Raw genomic sequence first — 15911 nt, forward strand, 5'->3', positions numbered from 1 at the left:
CTCAGCCTTGACACTATGGACATTTGAAACTGGATAATTCTTTGTCTTGTGGGCTCTCCTGTGAACTGTCGGATGTTTAGTAGCATTCCTGGCTTTTCATCCTCCAGTTGGCCATTGTGGAGGCTAAGGCAGATGAATTTCTGTTATGGGAAAGTTTCTACCCACAACTTCCTGTTGCAGCTAATTTATTCTTCACACCCTTCAGCACGTCTGGCTCATAGAGAGGACTGCACAAGAGGAGATTCATGGGTGAGCCTAGTCTTTATCACCCAAGGAGGCTGTGCTTTTATGAATTCTCTCTTGTCTTTGGGAGAGAGAGTGAATGAGCAATTAGCCCTCAGAACACATTTGAACAAAGGATAAATGGTGGCTTCCATCCTCCGGAGTCAGGGGCTGAAGGGGTGGTGTGGTGTGGCAGGCTAGAGCCTTTGCAAGTTAGGAAACCTGCCCTGAAGTAGAGAGGAATGGTTGGGTATGTGTCCTGTATTGGAGGCAGGTTTCACTTGTGTTCAAATATGGAGTCAGATGTCAGACTGTATCATGCTAGAGATCTAGACCGCCCCCATTTGGGTTCCCAGGGAGCTTGGCGTACATTTTTCAATGGCCTTACTTCTGTTAGGCTTAATCAGTTAGGACTCTTGTTGCAAGCAACAGAAAACGCCAGTGGTTTAAACCATTAAGGAATTTGTTGTGTCACCCAACTGTGATGTCCTGAGTTATGTGTGTGTGGGGGTGTGAGGGGTTTGTTCTCCAGCGGTCATCTGGGCTGGGGCTTGGTCTCTGTGGTTGTCTGGGTCCTGCCCTCCTCCTGGTGGCTGCCTCATCCTCGAGCTGCCAGTCAGCTCCCTGCTCTCAGTTCCTGGGGCCACATGCTGCCTCATCTGGAGCTTCTCTTTTCTTCATCTGTAGCACAGACACCCACTTGGGACAGCAAGTGACTTTGGCCTGAGTCAGTCACTCTGAGGGTGACACCATGCTCTGACAGCCTGGGTCACCTTGCCCCAGTCACTGGGGTTGAGGGTGTACTCAGAGCCAACTGAGGCCTGAGCTGGGAGTTGGGGTGGAGACATTGTATCCCTCCTAGACTGTTGGGCTTCTCTGCAGGGGTGAGGGGGTATAAAGTACTTGGGCAGTCAGCTATGCTACCCATCACTTCACAGAGCCTGAAGTTGCAGGAACTTGATTAACAGAGCTGGCACGCTGGGGAGTAGAGCCTCCGTGGACTCCTGCAGCTCTGAGCAGAGGGTCCATGGTGTGGCCCGAGGCAGGGTTGGAACAGCCCCACCCGGGGAGGCAGAACCCCAATACTAATGTGGTTGTAACCTCTGCTGCTCTGGGTCTGTTTGTCCTTCTCCCTCTTCCTTGTTCGTCTCCAGCTCTTCCCTGCCAGGGGACAGACATCCATCTGCCTTCCCCACGCTCTGAGGTCAGTTGGCTTCTACCACGGTTTTGCCAGTGGGAGGCCCTGGCGGACATAGGTGGGTAAAGAAAAGAGAGAAGTCAGGGTATTTCATCCACCCTGACCAGCGCCCAGCTGTGGTTATGTTTCCTCTGAGTTCATGGCTCCGGACAGGCCTGGTGTGGTTCCAGAATCCTCCCAGCGTCTCTGCCCAAGTGTCCTGGTCCCACTTCATCTTCCTTCTGTCCTTGCAGCCAACATGTGGCCAGTCTCTGGGTTGCATCACTGTCTCTGGTTTGGCTTCTCAACTCTTCCAGTCATGTCCATCCCTTGTGTTACCAGTCCCTAGTGCTGTTTCCTCTGGTTTAAACACTTAAAGAGTTTTCTCTTTTCCCAGCTGTTCCAAACCTAAGCCTTGGATTTTTTTTTCCATCCTCATGTGGCCCGGAGAAGCAAGGGTTACATGTTGAACCAAATTAAGCTGAGACCTCCAGGGTGTGACTGACCCAACCTCTACACTTCAGTAAGCAGCTCTCTGTTCGAAATTAAAATACATCTCCCTTATTCTCCCCTACATCTCTGGAGTCAGGGGCTGAGGGGACGTTGTCCTTGCGGATGAAGTATTGTGATTGTCAATAGCAGTAATGACAACTGATGGAACGTTTAGGTCTGATTTACAGGCAATGTTAGATTTGCATTAGCGTGGTAGGTTTAAAATAACATCCATGCATTAGATGATATTCAGATTTAATGGAAAAATAATGACTGCATTAAATCAGGTTTTATTGTTATGGAGGGTTTTAATTTGGCAGGACCACTTTCCTTTTGTTATCTAGAAAGGGCTCGGTGGAGGAAGGTGGAGCTTCCATGCTGATTCTTGACCTATATCCATTCTGCACTCCCCCAGAAATGTCTGCACCTTTGAAGCAGGTACCTTTTTCTTTCATTTTGTTTTGCATTTGTTTGTTTGTTTTTCCTCAGAAGGTGGTTTTCACTTCTCAAAACCTTACAGATTAATTTAAAAGTAATAAAAGTTAAACAGAAGTCATTGTTCTTCCCTGCTTTATGAAATGGCGTTTCCATTGTGGGTTATTATTTTTTTTAAAGGGAAAATGCATCATTAAAGTTGCTGCATTATTTATCAGAGAGGCTAATGAAATCATAACTGCAGTAAGTGAAGACACGCAGTGCAACACTGGTTTGAAACACTGCCCATAAACCCCCAGTTAATCACCATGGGACCAGTGCCTTTTATACTTGGGCTCACGCAACCCAAAGTACTGCAGTCTTTGTGTAAAGGCCTCAGAGTTCTTGACTTTCCCCAAGGTGAGAAAGTTATGGTTATGAGGTGACCATGAAATTTGGTCAGAGTCTCCCAGCAGACGCATGACCAACAGTAGATTTTTTTTTTTTAAATTTATTTATTTGAGAGAGAGACAGTGAGAAAGAGCATGAGTGAGGAGAAAGTCAGAGGGAGAAGCAGACTCCCCATGGAGCTGGGCGCCTGATGCGGGACTCGATCCCGGGATCCCGGGATTATGACCTGAGCCGAAGGCAGTCGTCCAACCAACTGAGCCACCCAGGCGTCCCCAACAGTAGATTTTAATGGGACCTCAAAAATGCTTCAAAGATTGCCTCCCATCTTGTTTGTCCTTTGCTGCCATGTTACCTGTTAATGTACTGATCTTTCCTCCTGCCTAGATCAGCTATTATCATGAGGAGGAAAGCTATAATTGAAGAAAATGGAAAACACATAGACCGGTCCACAAGTTTACGAAGGGGGAAGGTGAAGGTCAGGATGTGAGTAACTGACTGAGAGAAGGATGAGAACTCAGATCCTTCCTGGTTACCTCATTACCTACATCTGAGCGGCACTGGAGGGTTCTCTAGCATCCCACTGAGGCTGTGGGTGGCCTTGGCTGGAGAGTGGGCTGGAGTCTCAGTATTCCCCATCCAGCATCAGTGGTGGCTTGAGAGAGGTGACAGAGGCAAGTTTAAGCCTTTGACAATTCTTTCAAATTTTCCAGTCCAACTGGACTGTTAGGTGGGAATGTACCCAGTCCTACAAAATCCCATAGCTTTTGTGTAGCCCACTCTTAGCTCTTTGCTGACTTCTCCAGGAAATTCTTGACCTTTAGGGCTGTGCACCTAGAAACTTCCCACACACTCCTGGTTACAAGGCCCTACAGTCTGGGGTGGGACACCTGACCTAGCTGGGCCAAGGAGGACCTTCATAGGTCATTTAGACTTGGGGCTTATCTTAGGATTCTTCTCCCTCCAGGTGGTGAGTAAACGGTAGGTATAACATTTGTGAGCTGTTGGAGACCTTGTCTAGAGGGTCAACAGAACGAAGAAAGAATGAAGCTGGTGTGTGTAAACAAGCAGAGCTGGGAGATGGTCAGCGTGCACTCAGTTGTTTTTGTTCCTGAGCTCTGGTGGACACCTGCCCTATGAACCGCCTGGGGGTGTGGCATTCTCTGGATGTCAGATCCAAACCAGTACATTCCCTTTCGTGCTCTAGATCTAACTGGGTACCCGTCACTGCAACCACGAAGGGCCTTACTCTTCCATCTCTAGTGACTGATGGATCACTTCATTCAGGCACGAGTGTAAACGTGCACTCAGAAATAGAAGTACCCACTAAGAGGTATCCTTTATGGGCTCTTGCTTCCTTATCTTGTTCACATTATCCATTCGTTCCTATTTTCCTCTTTCCTGTGCCGTCAGATAGATGGGAAAAGATGATTTTTAAGAGCTATGTTGGTTTCGACAGGTGGGGTAGAAGGACTGGTGAGGAGGGTTCTGGGTGGCAGCTCATAAGGGATCTTAGGAGGTAGGAGTCCACTGTGGCTTTATGGACATGTGGTTAAGCAATCTGTCACCAAGGGCCGTGGCATATTTATTATTCACTGGAAGCTACCAAAGGAAGAGAAGACATGCTCCTTGTTCTTGAGATGCTCACAGTGGAGGCAGTGGGGAAAGATCACGATGAGTATGAGGTACTTGCAAATAGAGTAGAGAGACACACGGAAGGAGACATGGTTAGGGCAGCCTGACACGTAAGGGGTGCTAACTTGCTCTTGCTAGGATCAACGGACCCTTTCATAGCACTTCCCATTCAAAGATCTTAAGGTGTATGGTAAATGCCATCTCCCTAAGGCTCACCAGCCCCTTGGGAACCAGACATATAGGACAGGGAATAGCCTGGGATCAGAGGGGACAGGAAACATGCTCACTAGATGGTCCAGGGGGAGTCCGGGAGGTAGAATGTAATCATCGGGACTGGAACTGGGCCATAATCACCAGTAACGAACGAGCTCTCAGACTTTTGATCCAAGGTGGTACTACCACTCAGTCAGCTCAAATGCGAGGGAGTACTGAGTACTGAGGTCTACTTTCATTACTCATACTGCCCCGTGTATTTCTCACACTACTATGCATGAAAATATCTTATATTTAAACTTTTCGAAATCACTGTTTCCAAGCTAGATGATTCCTGCCAAGCCCGCATCCCAGCCATCTGTCCTACATTATCTGCGCACATCCTTCCACTTGCCTGTAACTCCTGACCTTTCCCTCTTGAGCCGCTGAGAGCCTGCATAGGTGATGAGCACAAGGATCTGCCCCGTTGGGACTTCAGAGCAGACAGATGATGACACAGTCCTCTTTCTCCCTCCCCTTCCCCTCCTCGCCTCATTCCCGACTTGGACTTCTCATAACTCTTCCAGGTTCTGCCTCATCCCACGTCTTTTCCCATCTCGGCGTTCACCGCTTCAGCAAGCTCTGAAGACCCGTGCAGTTCAGGGAGATCGGACAGGCCAGTCCCTCCTGGATAGCCCTCAGACCCCGGTCCTTTATGCAAATCTGACTGCAATGGATGCAAACTTCCCGGTTCTCAAGTTCACCTATAAAGTAGAATATTTTTCTTAGGAACAAAATTTTTATCTCTGCCCTTGAGCTTCCACATCCGTTTTCCTAATACGGAAAATAGGATCTCATTACGTTCGGTGAATTCAGTGCATTTTCATAATTTCTCAGTCACTTCTGGTTAAACATTCTAGTACATGTGGGGATATTTTCCCCTCTAGCTTCATTGCTCTCACGTTGATGTCAAGCTTTAGGAAGGGGGCTGCTTACTCAAGTGTCATTGGGCTGTTTCTTGGAGTTTACCTGACAATATTTTCTGCTGCCAGGCCTTGAGATGTACATGCCTTGTGTCCCCTGGTCCTCGGGTTGGTCGGCTGAGCTGCAGCCTCGTGCTTCTCAGACCCCTGGTGGGTGAAAAAGAGAAGACTCGAGTCTTGACTCATGCATCTACTTTCCAATTCTTTCTAATACTCTCCAATTTTGCACCTGATGCCCTAGCTTTTGAGCTTTACCTTGAAGAATTGGATATCTCTGTTCTGCTTCTTTTCTGACCCTTTATTTTTTTAATTTTATTTATTTATTTATTTATTTTTAAATTTTTTCAATTTATTTATTTTCAGAAAAACAGTATTCATTATTTTTTCACCACTCCCAGTGCTCCATGCAATCCGTGCCCTCTATAATACCCACCACCTGGTACCCCAACCTCCCACCCCCCCCGCCACTTCAAACCCCTCAGATTGTTTTTCAGAGTTTAAACCCTCTTTCTACCACCTCTGGAAAATGACAGGTGTATGTTTGCAGCCTAAGGGAAGGACGGTCAAGAGAAAAGGGAAAGAACATTTTAGTTAATATCCCAGAGTGTCATCTCTCCAAATAAGCCAGTTCTTCCACTGTGTGCACTTTGAATGCAAAGCAAAAAATCTATGCTAGAAATCTTTTGTTTTTGTCAAAGCTTTTAAAAAGGCACAGAATAGAACCTCCCATTTTCTTAGAAGAACTGTTGGCATATATGGGTGGGAGACAATGGGTAAGCTGAAGAGTCCCATTGATATTGATGATATAGGGGTGATGCTCAGAAATCAAGCGGAGTTTTTTAGTTACAAGCAGAAAATTCCATTTCATCCATTATCAGTCCATTATCACAAGTGAGATGCTAGACCAAGATAGCACAATTAACAATATGGAAACTTATCAGATTAGAAACAGAGTTTCTGAGGTCACCCACACCAGGAAGAAATATGTCAAACTTAGCTTCAAGATATGACATTATTAGATAGAAATATATGAGATTGTTTTTACCAACTAAGAAAGAAGAAAACCACATTTGAGTGCTGATATTTCTATTCACCTGTATGCTTGTATCATCTCTCAGTTCCTTGTCAGCCACACTGGAAGACTCTACTCATGTGGTCCCTTTGAACTTGGTTCTTGCTCGTAGAAAACCTTGTGTGACATATTTCATTTTGAACAGCAGTTTTAAAAAATTTTAACAGCTTATGGTGCAACCACTCTGAAAAACAGCATGGAGATTCCTCAGAAAGTTGAAAATAGAGCTACCCTACAACCCAGCAATTACACTACTGGGTATTTACCCTCAAGATACAAATGTAGTGATCTGAAGAGGCACATGCACCCCAATGTTTATAGCAGCAATGTCCACAATAGCCAAGCTATGGAAAGAACCTAGATGTCCATCAACAGATGAATGGATCAAGAAGATGTGGTATATATACACAATGGAATACTATGCAGCCATCAAAAGAAATGAAATCTTTCCATTTGCAACGACGTGGATGGAACTAGAGAGTATTATGCTTAGCGAAATAAGTCAATCGGAGAAAGACAACTATCATATGATCTCCCTGATATGAGGAAGTGGAGATGCAACATGGGGGCTTTGGGGGTAGGAAAAGAATAAATGAAACAAGATGGGATCTGGACAGAGACAAACCATAATAGATTCTTAATGTCATGAAACAAACTGAGGGTGGCCAGGGGGAGGTGGGTAGGGAGACGGTGGTTGGGTGATGGACATTGGGGAGGGTATGTGCTATGGTGAGTGCTGTGAAGTAGGTAAAGCTGGTGATTCACAGACCTGTACTCCTGGGGCTAATAATACATTATATGTTTATAAAAAATTTTAAAAAATTATATAACATTTTTTTTTAACAGCTTAAAGTCTTTTGCTGGCTGAAACATCTATGTGTTGCACAGTGATTATTTCTTTTTAGTTTCGCAGCCCCCATAATCTGTACAGAACTCACACGGCTCAGCACTCGGATGAGTGGATTCTGTTTAAGGATAAACGAAATGGCCACTACTAAGTGACTGTGATGCAGGGAGGGTCAGGGAGGAGGAGTCATGGTCAAGTCAGAGGAAGGAGGTGGTGCCTGCAAGAGACCTGTTCAATGGTCTGCAGGTGAAATCAGAGATTAAAGTTTTTTCTGAGACTTTTATTTTTCCATAAACTTCATGCATAGTAGCTTTTGGAAGCAGCATTAGTATGTCCAGTCAAGGAAGTAAAGGCACGCCGATTTACTATACTTCAGAGTTTCTAGGTTGGTCATGTTGCACGAGAATGCAGAATGTTCCAAAGTCATTCCCCGAAGCACCCGTTCTGCCAGATGTTAAAGGATGAGTCAGGCTGAAATTCTCATTTGCAGGCCATGGACACTGACCCTGGATGACTTACATAGGAAGGGAAGGATACTTGACTTCACAGTCCTGATGGGAGCTTGGAGAACAGGTTGAGACAACAGTCAGGAGCCCAGAGAGAGGTAGGTGACCAGAATCACAGCCCAGACCATGCCCCGGGGACCACCTGCTAGGACACCACGGCCACCTCCTGTAGATACTTCACCTTTTCCTTGCACTGCCGATGGCTCTGTGCCCACCCATAGCCACCGGTAGGAGATGGCATTGTTTCTGCTTCCCTGCCACTCCCTCCAGAGTCAAAGTCCCAGAGGGGATATGAGACCCTGGCTCCCACAAAGTGAGGTGGGGGGACTATTTGCCCTTTTACCTCCTGTGGGGAGAGGTAGACCTTGCCTCCCAGGTTGATACTCACACAGCTGAGGTTTCCCTAGACAGAAGAAGCGACTTCAGAGGCCTGCCAGCCAAAAAATGATAAATGACAACAAGATGTTACATAGGAAAAGGTTCCACAGTCAATTAATTTTGGAAAACGCCAGGTTTAACAGATTTCTTTACTCTAGGGCTTCTCATGTGATCGCATGCATCGTGAATCTCCAGGAGGGATTACAGGACCCCCTCCCCCACGTTTATCATCCTATGCGAGTGCTCCATGGAAAACGCTGCATGAATCACAACTCAAAAGCAACTAGCGGCACTCTTTCTTCTCACACTTAACCTCAGCAGACCAGTCTCTTTACCGACACCTGCTATATTTCTCAGCAGGCAAATTAGAACAGCAGTTTTGGAACTTTCCGGTGGTATGGCTGTCCCACGGTTGGGTTATTTTTCAGGATGAAGGTCAGACGGCTATGATGGGTGAGCAGCACCCACCAGGCCTTTCCCATCTTGGGCGCGCAGGCTTGGTTTCCAGCTGTGTCACGGCTGTGCGCTTTTCCCGACTGAAACATCTCCATTTGCTCTTGGCGCATTGTCCAACTTGCTTGAAGCAGTTAATGTAGCTTTAGAAAATGTCTGAGAGAGGAGCTTATGTCTGAGAGACCCGGGCTCTGCAGAGAGCAGGCGCAGAAGCTGCCAAGATTAAAAGTCTCTGATAACTCGAAACAAATGTCCTGCTTATTTTTATGGTGCGACAACGTAAGAGCAGGTAATGCAACAACCAAAGAGCGGATGACCTTTCAGCCATGGTCAGCATAGGAAATTGCTCTGATCTGGAGTCATCGGTGATGTCTAAACTTTAGGTCAGAGTCGTATTTCATTTGAGGATTGGCAAGCTGAAGACCGTATCTTCCCATGCAAATCCCAGCCTTGGCTCCCTAGGGAGGCAAATACAAGTCATGTGCTTGACTTAAATCGGCACTAGAGTTGAGCTTTAAAAAAATTCCATTATTTAATTTTTTTTCAAACTTTCACCCTTATGAATACAAAGCTAACACTATGAGATAGAGCCACTTACTAAAAAATTATCTTTTGGGGGCCGCCTGGTTGGCCTCTTGGTTTTGGCTCAGGTCATGATCTTGGGGTCCTGGGATCGAGGGCCTCGTCGGGCTCCGTGTTCAGAGCAGAGTCTGCTTCTCCCTCTTCCTACCCCCTCTGCTCCTCTCCACAGCTCCCTCACACACTCTCTCTCTCTCTCTTTCTATCAAGTAAATAATTAAAATCTTCTAAAAAAATAAAAAAAAATCTTTTTGGGTCCTAGTATGTAAAAGGTATGTGCCAGAGGTAGGGGTAAACTCATGAATAAGACATACTTTATGCCTTTAAGAGCTTAGGCTTAAACTGTGAATTTATTTATTTAAAAGACTGTTTTCAGGCTGACTCTAATTCAGACCCTGTGCTAGGAGCTCAGGTAAAGCAGTGAACAAGAAAATAAAGGTTTCGAGTCTTTGGAACATAGATGTCATGGGGGAGACAGACATCAGATCACATGGTCTGTAATTATTTATTGAATCATGCTTGCGATCAGCGCCATGAGGGATTAGAGCAGAATGCTATGAGGATGCAATGGTCCATGTCCTGTCAGGAAGTGGCCTGTGAGCTGTGCTTTGAAGGATGAATAGGAATAAATGTGATGGAGACATGGATAGAGGGAATGAGAAAGGAATAAGCATTTTGGAGCACAAGAGCCTTTTGCTGGTACCAGAGGAAAGGGGACAAGTCATCTGACCAGGCAGGACCGTGGAGACCAGGGGAGAATTTTGGTCTTCATGCTCAGTGCAATGGGAAGGGAAGGAGCAGGTTTCCTTGGGGGAGGGACATAATCAGATATGCCCTTTGGAAAGGTCACCCTGGCCCTGAATGTTGAATGGCTTGCAAGGGCAGTAATGGAGGGAGAGACACCAGCTGGGAGGTTAGTCCACTAGTTCAAGTAGGAATTGCTGGTAGGTTGAACTAGAGTAAGTGTGGAAGGGTGGTGGTGAAAGGTACAGAGATACAAGAGACATGAAAGAGTCCCAAAACAATAGAACTTGATCTTTAACTGGATGTGGGTGTTATGTAGGAGAAAGTCAAGGAAACTGCTAAATGCGATGTGCTGTGCTAAATGCTACAAGAGACTTAGAGGCATCTGGCCCGTTGCTGGGTATGAGCAAAGGTATCCGCCAAGAACCCACAAAGAACCTCAAGTCATACATAGTTTATTTGAAGAGGCTGCATATCAGTACTGGAAATTAGCTCCCAATCAAGGCACTGAAGGCCAGGTGTCACATGAGTGATACAGGCACTGTGGTTTGTAGGTGTTCCCAGGTCAGGTGTGGCTAGAGCTAGCCAGGGAAGGCTTCAGGCAGTAGATGGCAGCGGCTGGCCTTGGGCAAAGGAAGGAAGAAGAGCAATCCTGGAGGAGAGAACACATGGAAGATGGTGAGGAGGAAGTAAGGATGGATGTAAAAAACGTAGGGGGTACCAAGTAGACCAGTTGTATCGAAATGGGAGCTTTTATTGGGGGGGGATTTGAAAAACATAGATTTGGAAGTGTAGACAGGGAGCAGCCATGAGGTTGCAGAATTCTAGAAAAAAATGCTAAGAGTTGATTCATGCCTGGATCATCATGAATAAGCTGTAAATCTCATGTCCTAGGAAGAGCTCAAGTTCTAGGTCTCTTTGGACCTTCTCTAGGATAAAATCTACCCAACCCCTCAATGGCTTTGTTAAGATGTAATTGACATATACCATTGTGTAAGTTTATTGGGCACAACTGCTGATCTGATGCACTTATATATTGGGACGTGATTATCTAACACTCTCATCAGGTCCCATAATGACTCTTTCTTTTTTTGTGGTGAGAATATTCAAATTTCACTCTTAGCAACTTTCAATTAAGTACTACCCGTTGAGTATTCTTGGATCCCTTGTCAAATATTAGTTGACTATATATGCAAGGTTTTATTTCTGGGCTCTTGATTCTGTTCTATCCATCTATGTGTTTATTTTTATGCCACTATTATACTGTTTTGATTACTGTGGTGATGCTGTTGAATTCAGTTTTCTTATTTTTTGTTGAGAACTTTTGTGTCTATATTCATCAGGGATATTGACCATAAATTTCTTTTTCCTTATGTTGTTCTTGTCTGGCTTTGGTATAGGAGCAATGCTGGTCCTGTAAATGAGTTTGGGAGTGTTCCCTCCTCTTCAATTTTTGGGAAGATTTTAAGATGGATTGGTTTTAATTCTTCCTTAAATGTTTGATAGAATTCACCAGTGAAACCATCTGGTTCAGGCCTTTTCTTTGTTGGGAGGTCTTTGATTATTGATTCAATCTCAACTCATTATTGGTACATTCAGATTTTTTTTTTAAAGATTTTATTTATTTATTTGACAGACAGAGATCACAAGCAGGCAGAGAGGCAGGCAGAGAGAGAGGAGGAAGCAGGCTCCCTGCCGAGCAGAGAGCCCGATGCGGGGCTCAATCCCAGGACTCTGAGATCATGATCTGAGCTGAAGGCAGCGGCTTTAACCCACTGAGCCACCCAGGTGCCCCAGTACATTCAGATTTTTAAAAAAAATTTCTTCCTGATTCAGTCTTGGTAGGAGCTGCCAAGATTAAAATTCTCTGTATATTGTATATTTCTAAGTTGTATATTTCTAGGAATTTATCCATTTCTTCTAGATTATCCAAGGTGGTGGTATATAATTGTTCATCATAGTCTCATGATCCCTTATGTTTCTGTGGGATCAACTGTAATGTCTACTTTTCATTTCTGATTATATTTATTTACATCCTCTGTCTTCTCTTACACTAGCTAAAGTTTCATCTATTTGTTTATCTTTTTAAATAAAAAGGAGTTCTTGGGTGCCTGGGTGGCTCAGTAGGTTAAAGTCTCTGCCTTTGGCTCAGGTTGTGATCTCAGGGTCCTGTGATCGAGCCCTGCATCAGGGTCTCTGCTCAGTGGGGAGCCTGCTTCCCCCCTCCCCCTGCCTACTTGTGATCTCTCTCTGTCCAATAAATAAATCTTAAAAAAAAAAAATAAAAAGGAGTTCTTAATTTTGTTTGGAATGCCACACCCTCAGAGAAGCCGTCCTCGGTCATCAGTCCCCAAACAACATTTCCTTCTATTATTTTATTATTCCATATCAGATGCTCCTGTGTCTTTCCTTCCCACCGTTAGCCACAACGTGCAAGTATTCACTTGTTTACCATCTGCCTTGCCCACTAGGATGCAGGCTCCATGTGTGAGGGTTTTTTGTGTTGCCCCTAGAGTGGTGACCTGTTGAGGCACAGTACCAGATTTGGTCGCACTGTGGGTATGATGTGAGCAGGAGTGCAGAGTTTAGATCCAAAATGAAGGCAGATCCCCAGTATATTCACTGAAGGAAGCTAGGGCTCACTTTGGGTTAACCAGACAATTCCTGAGCTCTGCTCAAAAACAAGCACATGAAAAACAACACATTAGTCTTTTTATAGCCTTTGAAAGTTTGAAGCCCTCTTATTGAGGCTCCTCTTGGAATAAAGTTACACAAATATTTGGGATGTTCAGAGTGTGAATATTTACAGTGTTTAAAATACTTTTCTAATTAACCATTTTATGAGATATCTTTACTTTCATGTTCAACTTTTCCACTTATCTTTTAGTTAATGTCTTAAATAACTCTTCCAATTGACTTTGTAATGAAAGCATTGCTAGTTAATATTGAATCTAAAATTAGATTTTACTGAACACTGTATATATGAGGAGATTACATCCTGGTCTGAAAGATCCAGGAGGAAACATGGGTTTCTTCCATCTAAGGTTGCAGCTTCCTGTCTTTCAGGATGGAAACTTCCTGGTTACCTTGCTACTGGTTACCATGCTACTATATGGCTCCTCTCTGGGGTCCTACATACTGGAGAGAAAGGGTGAGTTTTTCTTTCAAGATTGGATACTCCCTCACTTCTAAAGTAATCCTGTTGCAGCGTTCGGGGGTTGTCTGAGACTCATTTTTTTTTTTTTTTTTAAAGGAGGCTCCACACCCAGTGTGGATCCCAGCTTGGGGCTTAAACTCATGACCTTGAGATCAAGACCTGAGCTAAGATCAAGACTCAGATATCCAATGAACTGAGCCACCCCTAGTCTAAGGCTCAGAATTTCATGTGAATGCTGCAAAGATACAAACTCTTGCTGAGCAGGAGACACTAGAGAGCCCACAAGCTTGTTCATAAAGCCAGTCTGCCTGGCTTTCAGTCTCAGCTCTTCTGTTTGCTAGCAGGATGACTTAGCCAATGTCTCAGCCTCTCTGTGCCTTGATTCTTCACCTGCCAAAGGGGGATGCTGATTATTGTACCTATTTCAGGGAACTATGTTGTGAGGAATAAATGAAATAATATGCATAAAATCCTAAGAAAAGTGTCTGCTTTCTATCTCTTTTTTTTTTCTCTTAAATTCCACATGTGAATGAAATCATATGGTCTTTGTCTTTTTCTGACTGACTTATTTTGTTTAGCAGTATACTCTTTAGATCACTGTATTTGGACACTTGAAGCTAATTTAACACTGTAGGTTAACTATACGGTAATTAAAATTTTTAAAAGGTGTCTGACACATGGTAACTGCTTAATAAATGTTATCAGTTATAGTTGTCCTGAGTATATGGGGATCTTTGTCCCACAGAGACCTTTTAACTGAACCTGTTTCACCCATTAAAACTCATGTTTTGACAATCAACATTGAGATTTTAGCCAGTTCCTGTTGGTCTGCCCATTTATTTCTTGTATCCTCTGAACTGGTTGTCTGGCCTGCCCTCAAAGGGCTTCCATGCCCTGCTCTTAACTTCTAATTTTTCTTGATTGGCTTTCTTGCCCATGACCTTGAATGTTCTTTCTGGGATATTACCTTTTATATCACAGTTAAGAGGCAGTACCCTTCTACATCATCCTTGGCTCCGATTCATTAGGAATGATGACGGAGGACTCTCGTCCTCTGCCTACGAGTGAGCTTTCATCAATTCCTAGATCTTTAGTATTGAGCTGAAATAAAATGATAGTAGCACCATGTGTCATGGTGGGCAATGACATGGCCTTATCTAGGTGGTTATCGAGAGGAGGAAAGGGGACTAGGTTTGTTTTTCAGCATAGCCCCTTATGGTCTTAGCACTCTTATCTCTCCACATGTCTTACCATTGGTAGTGTCGGCTGGCGGACATGGGAGGAGAGGGAGGATGGCCTTATCTGGGGAAGACCCATTACATTCTTCTACATAATTGGAACCAGATGCGAATATAGAATTTTTGCCCTTGGTCAAGCATGTAGCTAATGCTCCCGTGTTCATGCAGTGCTACATGAATCTAGAAAATAATCAGGCATTTCCTGATCCACCAGAGTGTAATTTATCTGGTCCTCTCCCAGATACTCGGTCCTTTGTTGTTGGGATGGTCTTCCCTGCTTTTCTACTATTTCCAAGCATCCTCGTTCTCTTGTGCTTTCATTGAAAATTTCACATTTTACAGGAGAATAACCCTCAACTGAGCATTTGCGTTGTCAGAGGCTGGGATGAAACATCGCTGGGGATAAACTAACACACCTGAAAGTGCCAGGAAACTTTTCCCATGGTATCTACCGTATGTCGGGATCTGCAGAACGGCAGACTGGTCTTCTTCAATGCACGTGACATCGGGATGGGGGATGGTGGACACACCGTGAATGAAAGGTTGCCAAGACCTCTGAGCTTCCTTGGAAATGTCACTGCTTAATTCACACATGCAGTTAGAATTACGAGGACAAGATGGGTGAGTTTCATCTACCTCAGTCTCCATGCAGGATGTTCAGTTAATGCCTGGTTCATTTTCTCACTCTGGCTCTGCGAAAACTCTTAGCTCGAAAGCTACCATTCTTATAAAAATTCCCTGGCAGTCCTGAAAGCCAGGAAAGTTTTACTTTCAAACCAGAATTTGGTATTTGTCTCACTAAGTCCTCTATTTAATTACAATAACACATTGTTTAAATCAAGTTTCCTTTGGAAAAAATAAGGGTTTAAGTGAAGAGGAAAACATTATGTCAAAGTAGACAACGTTTTGAGAGACTGAAAACTCTGTTTAAAAAAAAAAAAAGTTCTGAAGCATTTGTGGAATGCTCTTCCCCATGGTCCATTTAGCTCACACCATGGCCTTGTCTAGAAGGGGGTTCTCTACCCCTTCACCTGGGTGAGATCTAAGAGAGACGTATTTTCGGAAAGGCAAGCCAGTCCTCCAATCACGGTCCTACAGGGCTCTGGCAGGCCTTCTAGGAACTCGAGAGTTGAGCGTTTAACTTCATAACCAGATGGTGTCAGTTTCCTTCTTTAAAGATGCCGGCTTCCGCTAGATGTATTAAGCCTATCTTCACAGTCTGGGTGGAAATTTGTAGTAGTTAACTGGAAGCCATCAAACGATGGACTAAACTGACCAGAATTCAGGAAGTGTGGTTATAAGTACACACGGCCAGCTAGACTCTGTCCTCTTCCCGCCTCTCCTCCCTCCTGCCCTCTCCCCTTTTTTAGCTCACTCCTTCCCTCCTTCCTTCCTTGGCAAGTTAGACGTCTTT

The sequence above is a fragment of the Mustela putorius genome, unplaced genomic scaffold, assembly GCF_011764305.1.
Source record: "Mustela putorius furo isolate JIRA1106 unplaced genomic scaffold, ASM1176430v1.1 tig00000876_pilon_pilon_pilon, whole genome shotgun sequence".
NCBI lineage: Eukaryota > Metazoa > Chordata > Mammalia > Carnivora > Mustelidae > Mustela > Mustela putorius.